This window comes from Opisthorchis viverrini (genome assembly GCF_000715545.1).
Source record: "Opisthorchis viverrini unplaced genomic scaffold opera_v5_239, whole genome shotgun sequence".
NCBI classification, from domain to species: domain Eukaryota; kingdom Metazoa; phylum Platyhelminthes; class Trematoda; order Opisthorchiida; family Opisthorchiidae; genus Opisthorchis; species Opisthorchis viverrini.
The window spans coordinates 63,730-76,199 of record NW_008751897.1 but is presented as its reverse complement, the minus strand read 5'-3'; the positions used below and the strand labels follow the sequence as shown (position 1 = coordinate 76,199).

Here is a 12,470-nt window from a genome sequence, read left to right as displayed (position 1 = left end):
GTACAGGAGGGTTCAAAATTTGGTGCACTATTAGCCAATTTTACTCTTCTAAATCCGTAAACTCATTCTAACGTATAAGCCAAACCAAGAAACACGGTTAGTTTAAATAAGCTTAGCCGCTCACCAAAGCTACGAATATTTTAACACATTACGAAAGGTCTTCACCAACTGTCGTCCGTTTGCTGCCCTTGAAATATCAAACTGCCGCCTACACGAGCCCATTGAAATCTACGCCACTGAAGTTCATAAGTTAAAAGTTCAATGATTATATGGGTCCAACGCGGAGTCGCTTTTAGCGGCTCCTGAAAAAAACTTCGGAGTACCTAACTTAGATAATGGGGCTGGAGAATCGAGCATTTTGCCCTGGAGATAATGCAGGGAAGTAAGCTCCTACCTGAGTGAATAAATTTCGGTACTAAGACATTGGAATACTTTTCTTGGTTCCCTTTTACGTTCCTGTTTTGATGAGCCTTTACTAACTTATGTTTTCCCTCGCATCCTTTCATACATCCAAACAATTCTCACGGATAATTATTTCTAACCATTTCTACTTTCCTACTCTACACTGCCGAGTCAATATTTCGATTATATTTGCCAGTCAGGTCCAGGTTTACGGATCAGGGAAATGAATTTCTTTTCCATGTTCTTCTTATCACACCCACCAAGTCGTTAACCAGCTGAGGCCAGAAACTGCGTTTGACCCAGTGTTTTTTCAAACAACTGGGCTTTCGCATGTCACGGGCCCACTAGGTCCGTGAAATTATTTTTCTCTTTTTTTTATCGCCATCGTGTGGAGAACGAGTGCGAATAAAAGGTACAACGGTGCTAAGCTGCTCACCAGAACAGAGAAAGCTAAATGCGTTGGTTGGTAAAACGCTCAACTGTTGGTAGCCCGACTGAGGTTATTGGCTGTTGGACCAGCTGGAACTGATCTGTCCAGCGAGCTTAAAATTAGCCTCCAAACGCATAATGTCCAAGCATCACCGTCTCCTTGCACTTTAAAGAAAAGTTCTAGAGATAATTTTCAAGGTCACTGGATACATTAACTTCGTCTTCTGTAAAAAGCGTTCAGCTGTATCACCCTTCCGGTGCCTAGCTGCCATGCCACCCAAAGGAAGCACGAGGGCTGGGATACTGCCAGGTTGCCCAAGCCTAGACAGGGGAAGTGGAGTGGCGGAAGTTTGGATTTGAACACGGACCTTCCGTGCAGGAAATTCGCGCTCTCACCACTTGGGTCGTCTCGCCCCCCGTGATTAAGGATTACTGAGGTACCTTTGCTGAGTGAAAGTTCCAACGCCCGGGCTCTTTTAACCACAAGATGTACTCATTGATGACGTAATCCTAAGTTTTTGCTGCTCTGGATGTGAACCGTTTGACAATTGGATTAATGGCTATGCTTAACTTATAATGTGTCCCCATATGAAATCCAAAATATACATCTTCCCTCAGGCGAATTCATAAAAATTAGCCGCTATGTTGCATGAGGGTGCTTTTTTGTTTCGTGTGCCATCGCAAGGCTTAAAACCGTTCAGTTTTGCGATTTTTTCCAAGATGAAAAAATTCCTCCATCATTTAAACACAACATGCGCCAGTTTTACAGTGAGAAACAAAAAGGTGCATGTAGTGGAGTCTATGAGAAATTGTGGAGTGGTGGTGCTTTTTGACATGAGCGACCACAAAACACTGTTACATTTGCTGTTTATGTTGGCACAATGTTGTAGCGTGTCATCGAAAACGATATCGTGCTGTATTTACACGAAATAATTTCTAACGGCCACGGAAATTCGCCACGAGCCCGATTTTTATCTCTAGCACACAGGACCACCCAAGACATTAGACTGGGGCTTGATGTGGACGTGGAAACCGCTCGTAAGTTGAGACCAGCTATATCTGCTTTTGTTTGACTAGGAAGTAGCATTACCATTAGGCTTGGCCCGGTATATATATACGTGCCACTATTCGGTTTGCCGGATCGGGTGGTTATATGTTATTTTTCGAAGATTTTGGTGTATGGGGCGATGACCACAGAAAGTCATTTCTGAAGAAGCATTAGATGACTTTCTTTCTAACAAATCGTCAAGCTGAAACGTATCCGGCTTGCTCCACTGATCCACTGACACGTCGCAAACACAGCCCTCCATCCATAACCGTCAAGAGGGCAACCAGTGTAACTCCAACCATGACAAGCACAACCTCTCTATATGCAGATCACCATTTCGAACACCCTTAATCGCCAGACACAAATCAAATTCGGTGGACATGAGCAATTCTCTGTGGATGTTTCACATTGCGTTCCAGAGACGAGGTGTGATTTAATGACGGGTAGCGCGGCAGTATCACAAAGTCCGAGGAGTTCACAGCTATTTGTAGCTGTAACTTGAAGCTGTGGCATTAAGAGAGTTTGACATATGGAGTGGCTTTGGCCAATATGTACGTTTCTCTAAAAACCTTCGAAACTGACCAAAAGACAGTCGAAAATTCGCTTTTTTACCCACAGTAAAGGCGTACATAGTAGTCACAGTTATATCTTTCGGCGGGCATAACTCAGCGGCAGTGGAGCTCCAAGCGAATTGATTCCAAAGGGCTCCAAGTCAAGCAATAACTTAGTGTCGGTTGATAGAGCGAGATCGATACAATGATCCCAGTGTTCCTCTGCCTGTCTGGTATATGGCGCATTATTCGCATTCAAGATATTTATTCACATTCCCTACCCAAAATACAGTATGCGCGCTGATCCCAATAGGAACAATATATTCATCTGCACAATTTGGCGTATGGAATAAAGCCCTTTACTTCAGTATGAAGGATTTTGCTGTATGCGTGCTGCAACCGAAACCCACCCTAATCTATCTACACTTTGTCGCGATTTATTCTAATTATTCTCCACATTAAACTTTCGGTGCGCATTCGACACAAAACTTGCCGTGCTACGGCTTCAGAAGTGGCTTCACATATGTTTTTCCAAAAATTTAGGGCTGATTCCTTTTATTGCTTGATGCTTCTGAGGCTATGGAGTATGGCTATGTGCGTTCATCCAGTATTCTAGGCTGTTTTGCGTTACAAATGGGTGTACTACATAAGCGGCAGGGGTCCCCAAGTGAAATCGAAACTTGAGGAATCCGAAGAAGTTAGTAAGATGACCGTGCTCAAATGGGTGTATACATAAGCGGCACGGGTCCCCAAGTGAAATGGAAACTTGAGGAATCCGAAGAAGTTAGTAAGATGACCGTGCTCACTCATAATAAACGGCACGCAAAGCGTCGGATGTCTAGTGTGTTCATGTCCAGGGGAAGAGAGGAACCAACTCTCATTCACCTCTTATTATCTTGAACACAATAATAAGTTTTCACGTCTTTGTACGGTGGGTTATGTTCGTCATTAAGCAGTCAATTTTTAGGGGGTAAATCCCGCTTCACCATGCCTCGACGTCTGCAACTGACGACCTGTTGCCGGTCGTCCAGTATACTGCGCTCCAACCCAGGTGGCGGTCTGGTGACACAGACTGAAGCTTTTCCGTACTCTGTGACCATCCGACTAGCATCAATGACCGCTTGTGTGAAACGGACTACTTTTTATGTTGACTGTTTTGGCAAGTGACCCTACCCGCCGTGCGGTGACGCTTTCTAGTCTTGTCCCCAGGGTGGGCCTGGGGACCTGGGCCTGGGCCCCTAGCCCGTACGGAAAATGCAGAGGTGTGCTTGCTAAACGGTCCGTAAAGGGGGTGTCTTATGACGTTGACCAGGACCGAAGCACAGATTTCCAGTGCGGTACGTCCCAGAAGTCTGGGTTCGGCCGTATTTTCGGCCCTTTAAAGAAGCTGATGTGGACCCGCGAGTTAATATCTTACTACAAGTACTGCTAGCACTAATACCGTAGAGTGTCAGCTACAGTTATGAAACGACGAGGATTTCGTGAAAGATATACAGAGCCCATCAACTCCAGACCGTTCGTCTGCTAACGAGACCTCATGTATATCCTATGAGTCTCAGTTTTTGAGAACTTGTAGTAAGTAGGCAGTTGGGTGTAAGAAACCACGCGACGAGAATCAGTCGCTGAATGTTGCCTTGTGTAAAAATTCCTCACCGAGATTGTCGATGTTGAAGCGCTCCCCCTATAGTGTAAGTACTTCTTCCTGTTTATCAGCCACCTGCCTCATATTGATATTTCGACAAATAAAGTTACATCTCCTCATGCGAGGGCATCAATAGTTTAATGGACACTGTGCATCAAGAAAGCCATAAACTTACTGCCAGGACTAACCAAACGACCAATTAAATTCAAATTTTCACATAGTACAATTCGGACCTTTGTGTTTTCCCCAGTGGAAATATGTGGATGCACTTCGGCCTGCTGATTAATCATCGTGAACCTCTAGCCGCATACGATTTTTGTGCGTCAGCTAGGTTGGTTTGGCTGTCTCCGGTGATGGACGACTTGCTCGGCCTGGCATATTCTGCCTGTTGCGTTGCAAAGCTCCGCTGTTCAAAAACAAACCAGCATGGTTTGTCGGTGTCCGCATGCTTTACGTTCTCCCAAATCCGCACAATCTATCCGACGATAATGAATGCGTCTTCCAAGAATAGCAATTGTCAATTAAGTATTCAACCAGCTAAGCAGACATAAATGGCGAAAATATTTACAAGAGTGGCACCTCTCCATATTTTGCATCTGCAAAAACTATATGGTTTCAGGGAAGCTCAGTGAATTATTTCATCTGGAGTCATTTTCCGTGAAGCTCACATCCCGTCTTGTGTGTTATCACCAACTCCCTTCCCATTGAATTTTTACACCCAAATCCACTCTATCAGTGACACCAATGAATCTCTACAGTTTTAATGTACCCGGTGTTTCTAATATACCTGCTACCATTCATGCGTATTGGTGATTCCTCTACTTCATCATCTCCACTTAAGCCTTTTGTGACCCTGATCATAGACCAAACAGCCCAACGAGGATAGAAGCCTCGTCGGCGGTATTAGACTAACTCCGAACTGACCGGTCAGACCGCTGCAAACAAGATTCTGCATCAGATTTACTGCTTTGGTTCGTCGTTTTTCACAATTCAGAGTTTTCTTGCCATCTTCAAGGCAGTGTACAATTTTCGCACCCTCGTTCTGTCTTTGCCCGCCACCTTCAAGTTACATAGGCACTCAGCATTCGCACAGTAGACTGCATTTCTCGAATGCAACGACATTTTTAGGGTTACCACTTTGTAGCGTAGAATGTTTATGTATAATGTATATGTATGTATGTATATGTATGTATATGTATGTATATGTATATGTTAATTATCGAAATTGAGAATTTGTATAAGTGTGCGAAACTTCAGGGTCAATAAACACCCCGGATTGTGACTAGTTGCCAGATGTAATAAAACACGCGAACTGCGGCAGCAGATGACTCACTTACAATGAACGAAACTTTTGTAGTTTTACAGCTAAGATAATTCCTTGAACACTCTACAATCTCCATGAGCCTTGGGATGCAAAATGTGCGGGAGTGCCATTCCAGTAAAAAAAATTTGCTCGATAATTTCTGTTACCAGTAAAAACAGCGCAAGCCCCGTTCATTGCTGCTGAAAACTCGGGCACATTTGTTACTGAACACCAGTGTTTCAACGTAGCTTGCGTAATATGCCTTCAAGGCCATGGTGTTGATCGGGTAGCATCATGAAAATAACATCAATCATAGCGGACAGCTGAACGAACTTAGCTGACGCACACGACAAACGTGTGGCCTAATAGGCTGTCTGGAGCGCACCCGTCCATCTCTACCCGGAAAGGGTTCAAAATAGATGAAATAAAATGTTGAGTTGTATTGATCGTTTAGATGAATACGTATGTCCTCTTAGGACGCATGAAATTCTTTGTGCGTAGCGTTCTTTGGCCACTGACGTTCTGAAGTGAGAGAAGATATAAGTTAAGTTAAGTTAAGAAAAAACATGCGTGTTATATGATACATACGGGCATTCCGTTGCCTTTTATGATGTGAAAATGGCACAGCATTATATCATAGCCGAACAAAACTCTCGCAGCTCGCATTTGGGCCACCAACCGCCCACATTTCCCTGAATAAGTCAAACAATTTAATCGCAGGAGAAACCGTATTATTCTAGGAACTCATTCATGACCGGACGCTCGGCACCCGTTGCGTCCGTTATCGGGAATTTACAAAGCCTGTATCCACAGTCCAAATATTAAGTGCTTTGAAAAGTTTACCCGGAATGATTTGTTGCATGCGTTCCGTCTACATTTGCCACATCTGCAAGGTGTCAAATCCACGCTATCCGCTGCCATCGGGAGAAGCATATGTGGCTGCAGTGGCGTTCCTATGACTGCAGCGCATGAAAGCGTTCGATCCCCTAATGTTCTGCCAGGACCAAAAGAAGATCATCTGCTAAAACCGAGCCCAACTTTGTGGAACCTACTGTACAGAGCCGATCGACAATTCCGGTGGTAGTTGTATGTTCCTTGAGCCGTAAGGATTTCGCCTAATTCATCGGCCACAAATTGCCGCACATCAGACAACGGCGTTTCATATTTTAGAAGGGTCCTGCAGGTACCAACTCATCTTTTTCTAACCGTCGATTACCCGGAGTCCGATCGTACCGACAATTCCGTGGTAGTTGTATGTTCCTTGAGCCGTAAGGATTTCGCCTAATTCATCGGCCACAAATTGCCGCACATCAGACAACGGCGTTTCATATTTTAGAAGGGTCCTGCAGGTACCAACTCATCTTTTTCTAACCGTCGATTACCCGGAGTCCGATCGTACAAAATCTTAAATCACTCGTGGTAGTGTTTAGGAAAATAAGAGGTGACTGTGGAGTGTTTACTTGGCCCCCGTAGATAAAACCGTGTTGGAACATTGGTGTTTTGCGTACCGTTTTTCGTTATAAAACACGCTCAGCTTACTGGCTTTCGTCTGATTCCCTAAAGGGCGTTATTGCTTTGATTACTGGACGAACGCACCAATACCACATAGTTATCCTTCATGTATTGGTTTAGGGCCTTCGTAAATACTGTGAAGTATGGATAGGACACATCCGCAAATTCCGCAACAAATGCGTGTAAAGCCACCTCCGAAGCCATAGCACAGCTGGCTCAAAGTCGAATGTGTTCCAAAATTTTCGAAAGATTATTTAAAACAAATTGCAAAAAATGACTAGAGACAAGGGTGCCTCTTGGTCTGAGCGCAAATGCAACATAATCCAACACTGTGGCCCGAAAAGTTTCATTCTATTGGCAAACGTTTTGCAGAAAAATCATTGTGCTTCAAAAGCGTAGAGACTGTAATCGCGTGATCATGTCCGACGGTATGTCAGTATTACTACTATTATTGTCAATATGACTATATGTAAATATCATCCATTTTAAACGATCCACTTTTACAGCAATTGTCGATATCCCCTTCGCCAGATGTGAAGCATGAATATCGCAAACTCAGCGGTATTCGTCGTCCATGAATATGTAATGACGGCACACGCCGGTTCTGAAACGCGCAGATTTAAATTCGGTATTACTGCATTCACAAGGCACAAAGACCAAACTTTCACGCAGGTTGGTTGACGCAGGGGAGAAGGCCAAATGGAAGCAACTACGTGCGTGTATTGAAACAGCTTAATTCAAGTACAGGTATGACAATAGCCCAAGGTCACTTTGGGTGGGCGGGTAGCAGCTTCTTGTTTTCGGGGTTTGTGGTGGATCATCGGGATATCTGTGATAGGGAGAAAGAGATATGCTCGTAAATCAGGTCATTTGATCAACACATATAAGTGGGTGAAGCCAAGTTTCAATTATGTTACAGGTGGCGTCTTCACAGTCGGTGATGTTTAATGACCTTATAGATTTGCACACCCAGTTTGCAGAACAACTCACTATACATATACATTCCTCATTAAAAAATAGAGGCCTTGAAGACATGGTTGCTTTCAAGCATTCAGTCCCATTGTGACGATACTGATTGGCAGCAAGTATACTAATAATCATTCCCCAACGTAATTTCTATTTCTCCTAGCTGAAAGCAAATGCATCTAGTCCCTGTTTGCTCCATCAATAAAAGGCACAGCGCCTCTTTCTAGCTGGTAAGGCCTCCATAAGTTTAGTAATGACAGTAAGTCCTGTTGTACTGAGCGGCTTTTCCTTAGGGGGGAGTAAAGGTCGTTGGAAATCCACGAAGTTTTTCGGGTGCTCTTAAATCAGTTAGCATGGTGCTTGCTTAAAGCTGTCGGACACGTTTGTTGCTAATCGGTACCCTGCATGTCTGAAAAGCTTGTGATCCAATGCTTCACGTATGCTACTCAGAAAATTAACCCACCAAAGTTGTAGCTACCGAGTGGGCCCGAGCCATTTTTAGGGATTCCAATAAATACAAGGGTACAAATAGTCCACTAGACAGCGGTTCCGTTCATTTGTAGTGGATAGCCCTGGCAAATACCAGTTCAAAGTAGTTAAATCAAGTGAGTAAAAATAGGCGAGATTATACAACTCACAGTTCGTTGGTACAGTTAGGTATTACCACCACAATGAATCCAAATTGATCTCCTTCCTGGGATCTTCCTTAATATGTTCCTAGATACTTTCCACCCCGTCGTAGTCTGAAAGGTAGATCATCGCGCGTTAATTCACTGACAGCGTAACTGGACACAGCCAGAAGGGAACACGCCTTTTACGAGGTACAGAATTTGTATTGTGTCATATTTCTTTTGCTTTCATTTAAACAAAAATTATTCGGTATGAAGAGAAGAGGAATCAGCTGAGATTTTAGTGAGAGATAGAAAGTGGTACAATTTGAGTAATGATAAGTTACGCAAAAAGTATTAATGTACAATGATCAGAAGGATCACCATAGAACTCCTCCCCTAGAGTGTTGCATAAACAAAATAAACGCTCGATAAGAAACGCTACTAAGATGTGTAACTCTGCAGCTTCGTTGGCCAAGTCACTTTTCTACCAGAACGAGTATGAACAACTGGCTGTAAGCTACCGGCTTTTGAGCTGCTATGTCGTTCGTGTTAAGCGGAGGCGTAGATAAGCGTTGTGATTGGTTGATAGTAGAGTATATGGTGGGATCAACGTGTGCTACGTTTAGTCGATCGACGCTGACGGTATCTTGAACACCTCTTTTTTCCACGAGGAAATATTTAGGTCGGCACGAAATAACGCGGTATGGGCCGACGTAAGGTGGCTGTAACGGTCTCTACACCTGATCAACCATAACAAAAACGAAGTCACAATATTGTAGCACTGGGGAGATTTTTGATGCACGAGTGTGTAAACGCGTTGGTTGAGCTCTAAGATGTCTCACAAAGGAGCGTAAACGATTAACATACATTGTTGGGTCTATTCTCACTGCTCCCTTTTACTCAGCAACAAACTCACCAGGGAGTCGGAGAGGGCTGCCGTAAACCATTTCGGCGGTCGAACAGCCTAAATCTTCCTTCACTGCGGGTCGGATCCCCAAAAAGTTCGAGCGGGAGATGCCTTGTCCAGTTTTGATGATTACCGTGGGCAGTCAGTGCTGCCTTCAGCTACCGATGAAGACGCCACGACCAAACCGTTGGCATACGGGTGGTAAGCGGTAGTGTGGATGTGCGTCGAGCCAAGGAGACGGCTAAGGTCTCGAAAGAGCGAAGACTGGAACTGTGGGCCGCGACCCGTAGTGATTGTCGTTGGTACTCCGTAATGGGCAATCCATGACTCGAGAAGAGTTTCAGCCACGGTTTTGGAGTGCCTTTGGTCGGCACGGCGATAGGCCAGCGTGTAAGACGAGCAATGAATGTGAAAACATACAAAAAATTGTGTGACGGAAGCCACGGGCCAACAAGGTCTATGTGAACATGGCTGAACCGACTATCAGGACTGGAAAAATGACTGAGAGGAGTAACAGTATGTCGATGGACTTTGCACTTTTGACACGTAATACATTCACGAGCCCACCTAGTGATGTCCTTATTCATATTAGGCCACACGAACCTATCGCCTGTCAGCTTCCGAGTAGTTCGGATACCTGGATGCGACAAATTATGTAACTGATTGAAAATCACCCGACGGCGCGAAGCAGGTATAAGTGGTCCGGGAGAACCTGTGGAGACGTCGCACGTGACTCTTTCGGTTGAAGTGAATATAGGAAGTTGTAACTTTAGCGACGGAAAGGAAGACTGCATGAGTTCAGTATCACTCTTTTGATGTACAGCCAGCTCAGATAAGTGAAACTCCCTAAAGCCTAAAGAATCAATCTGCATACGTGAAAGTGCATCGGCAACTACATTTGATTTACCTTCAATATAACGGATGTTAGTCGTTAATTGAGATATATATGCCAGCTGCCGGCTTTCTTCGGGAGAATATCGATAGGACGTACTTTAGAGAGCGAAGATCAATGGTTTATGGTCCGTCAAAACTGAGAAATATCGACCCTCTAGAAGATGTCGAAACTGGCGTATTGCCAGATATATAGCTAATAAATCTCGCCCAAACGTGCTGTAACGGGTTGTGCGGGCTGCAGACGTTTTGAAAAGAATGAGAGAGGTTGAAATTCTGCATCTTTCATTGTCTGAAAGACTGCACCGACTGCTTCTTGCGAGGCATCCGTGGTGGGGTACAACTTGGTGTGTGGATTGGATGGAATATAATTCAAGAACATCGAGTGCGTCAAACAAGATTTCAGTCGGTTGAATGCTAAGAGAGCTCGTTTGTTAAGAACTAATTTGCGAGTACCCTTTCGAAGTAAATTAGTGAGAGGTTCAGCAATCAAGAGCGCACTCGGGGATGAATCGACGGTAGTAATTGACTAAACTCAGAAAACGACGCAGTTGTCTTACGGAAGTTGGGGCGGGGTAGTCAGCCAACGTGTTTACTTTTGAGGGTCGTGGTCTGATGCCTTTATGGTCGATGAAGTGGCCAAGCATTTCGAGGGAAGGTACACCGAATTCACGTTTCTCAACTTGGAGAATGATACCATGTCGAAAACGTTCAAAGACGGCTTTCAAATGGTGCATATGTTCAGTGTGTGAACTGTTGGCAATGAGAACATCATCTGTGTAGGCGTAGGCGAAATTTAACCCACGTAAGACTTGGTCAATGAAGCGTTGGAAGGTCAGGACAGCATTGCGTAAACCAAAGGGCATTCGGAGGAATTCGAATAAGCCGAAAGGAGTGGTAATTGCCGTTTGCGGTATATCGTCAGTGGCTACTGGTATCTGGTTATAAGCACGGACAAGGTTGAGTTTCGAGATAACAGTCTTNTGGTGATGCCCAAGAAGAACTAGATGGACGTATAATGCCCAACTCGAGCATGTGCTCAAACTCACGTTTGGCTGTAGCCAGCTTGTTTGGTGCTAAACGACGAGGACGCGATGACACAGGGTTTCCGGTGGTGGGAAACTTGTGTGTGACCTCGTGGTGCAGTTGCGTTAGAAAAGCTGAAGGTTGGAATAATTCTTTGTGTTCCTTGATCAGGGCGGCATATGGGCCAGCTAAATCGGGGATGAGGACCTTGATTGCAGGAAGTTTGAACAGCACCGGATTCCAGCGATGCTCAAATTGGTTGCTTGGTCCACCAGTCTGCGACCTTTCACGTCTACTAGAAGACCAAATTGTGTGAGGAAATCAGCCCCTAGGATGGTAGTTTGTACAGAACCAGTATCGACTAAGAAACGCCTGTGGGTCGGGTTATCTATAACGTGAGAAAGGCGAGTTGCGTTGGGGCCAAGAACAGTTGTCGCCGTTACTGTCTGGCCTTGCTGTTTCCCTGTTGACGATGGAAGTTACAGGGTTTGACACAATTACGTGCCTTTGAGCCAAACTTTCGATGGTATCGGCAGATCCATGTGGACTCGTCACGGTTGTAGAATGAACGTGAACGTGTAGGATGGGATCGTGAAGTTGAGCAACAGCGGTGAATTTGTTTGGCGGAAATTTGGGGGATCTGTAGATAAAGTTCTGAAACCTGTTGCTTCAGAGCTTCAACATCAGACTGTGTTTGCAGTTATGGCTACTGATTGCACTGAAGGAGAGGGCTTAGTAGCATGAAAACACTTGGTTAGCCAATTCGGCCAATTTTGGCAGCGTTGTATCTTTGTCAACAACCGAAAAAACTTTCCTTATATCCCCAGGGAGGTTTTGCAACCACAACTCCTTGAGGATGCTCTCATTTACCGCCTGCTTCCCTTGTAGCTGTGTCATATGTCGGGGCAATTGAGCGGGGGTACGATCACCTGGTTCCACGCCGGCAAGTAAAACACGGTGGTCCTGTTCATCGGTGGCTGCTGTTCTCTTAATACATCTTTTAGTACATCGTGTGGGTTTACATAGGGTTTCTCGTAGATGATGTCAGCAATTTCGACGGCAGCTTCAGGCAGAAGATGTGCAACAATGCAAATATACTTGGTTTGTTGTGATCTAACGCGACGGATTCCAAAATTTGCCTCCACCTGAGCAAACCACAGTCTAGGATGATGAATACTGTAA

At 44.7% G+C, this 12,470-nt stretch overlaps 1 protein-coding gene across 1 annotated transcript in view; it reads right to left on the bottom strand.

Annotated features, from left to right (window-relative positions):
- The window catches only part of T265_08837 (hypothetical protein), a gene marked incomplete at both ends in the record, with an annotated part of 54,337 nt that extends 54,152 nt beyond the window's left edge, over nt 1-185 (bottom strand). The window contains one exon of the mRNA XM_009174749.1: nt 125-185. The remainder of the gene's footprint in view (nt 1-124) is intronic.
- Nucleotides 186-12,470: the final 12,285 nt, after the last annotated feature.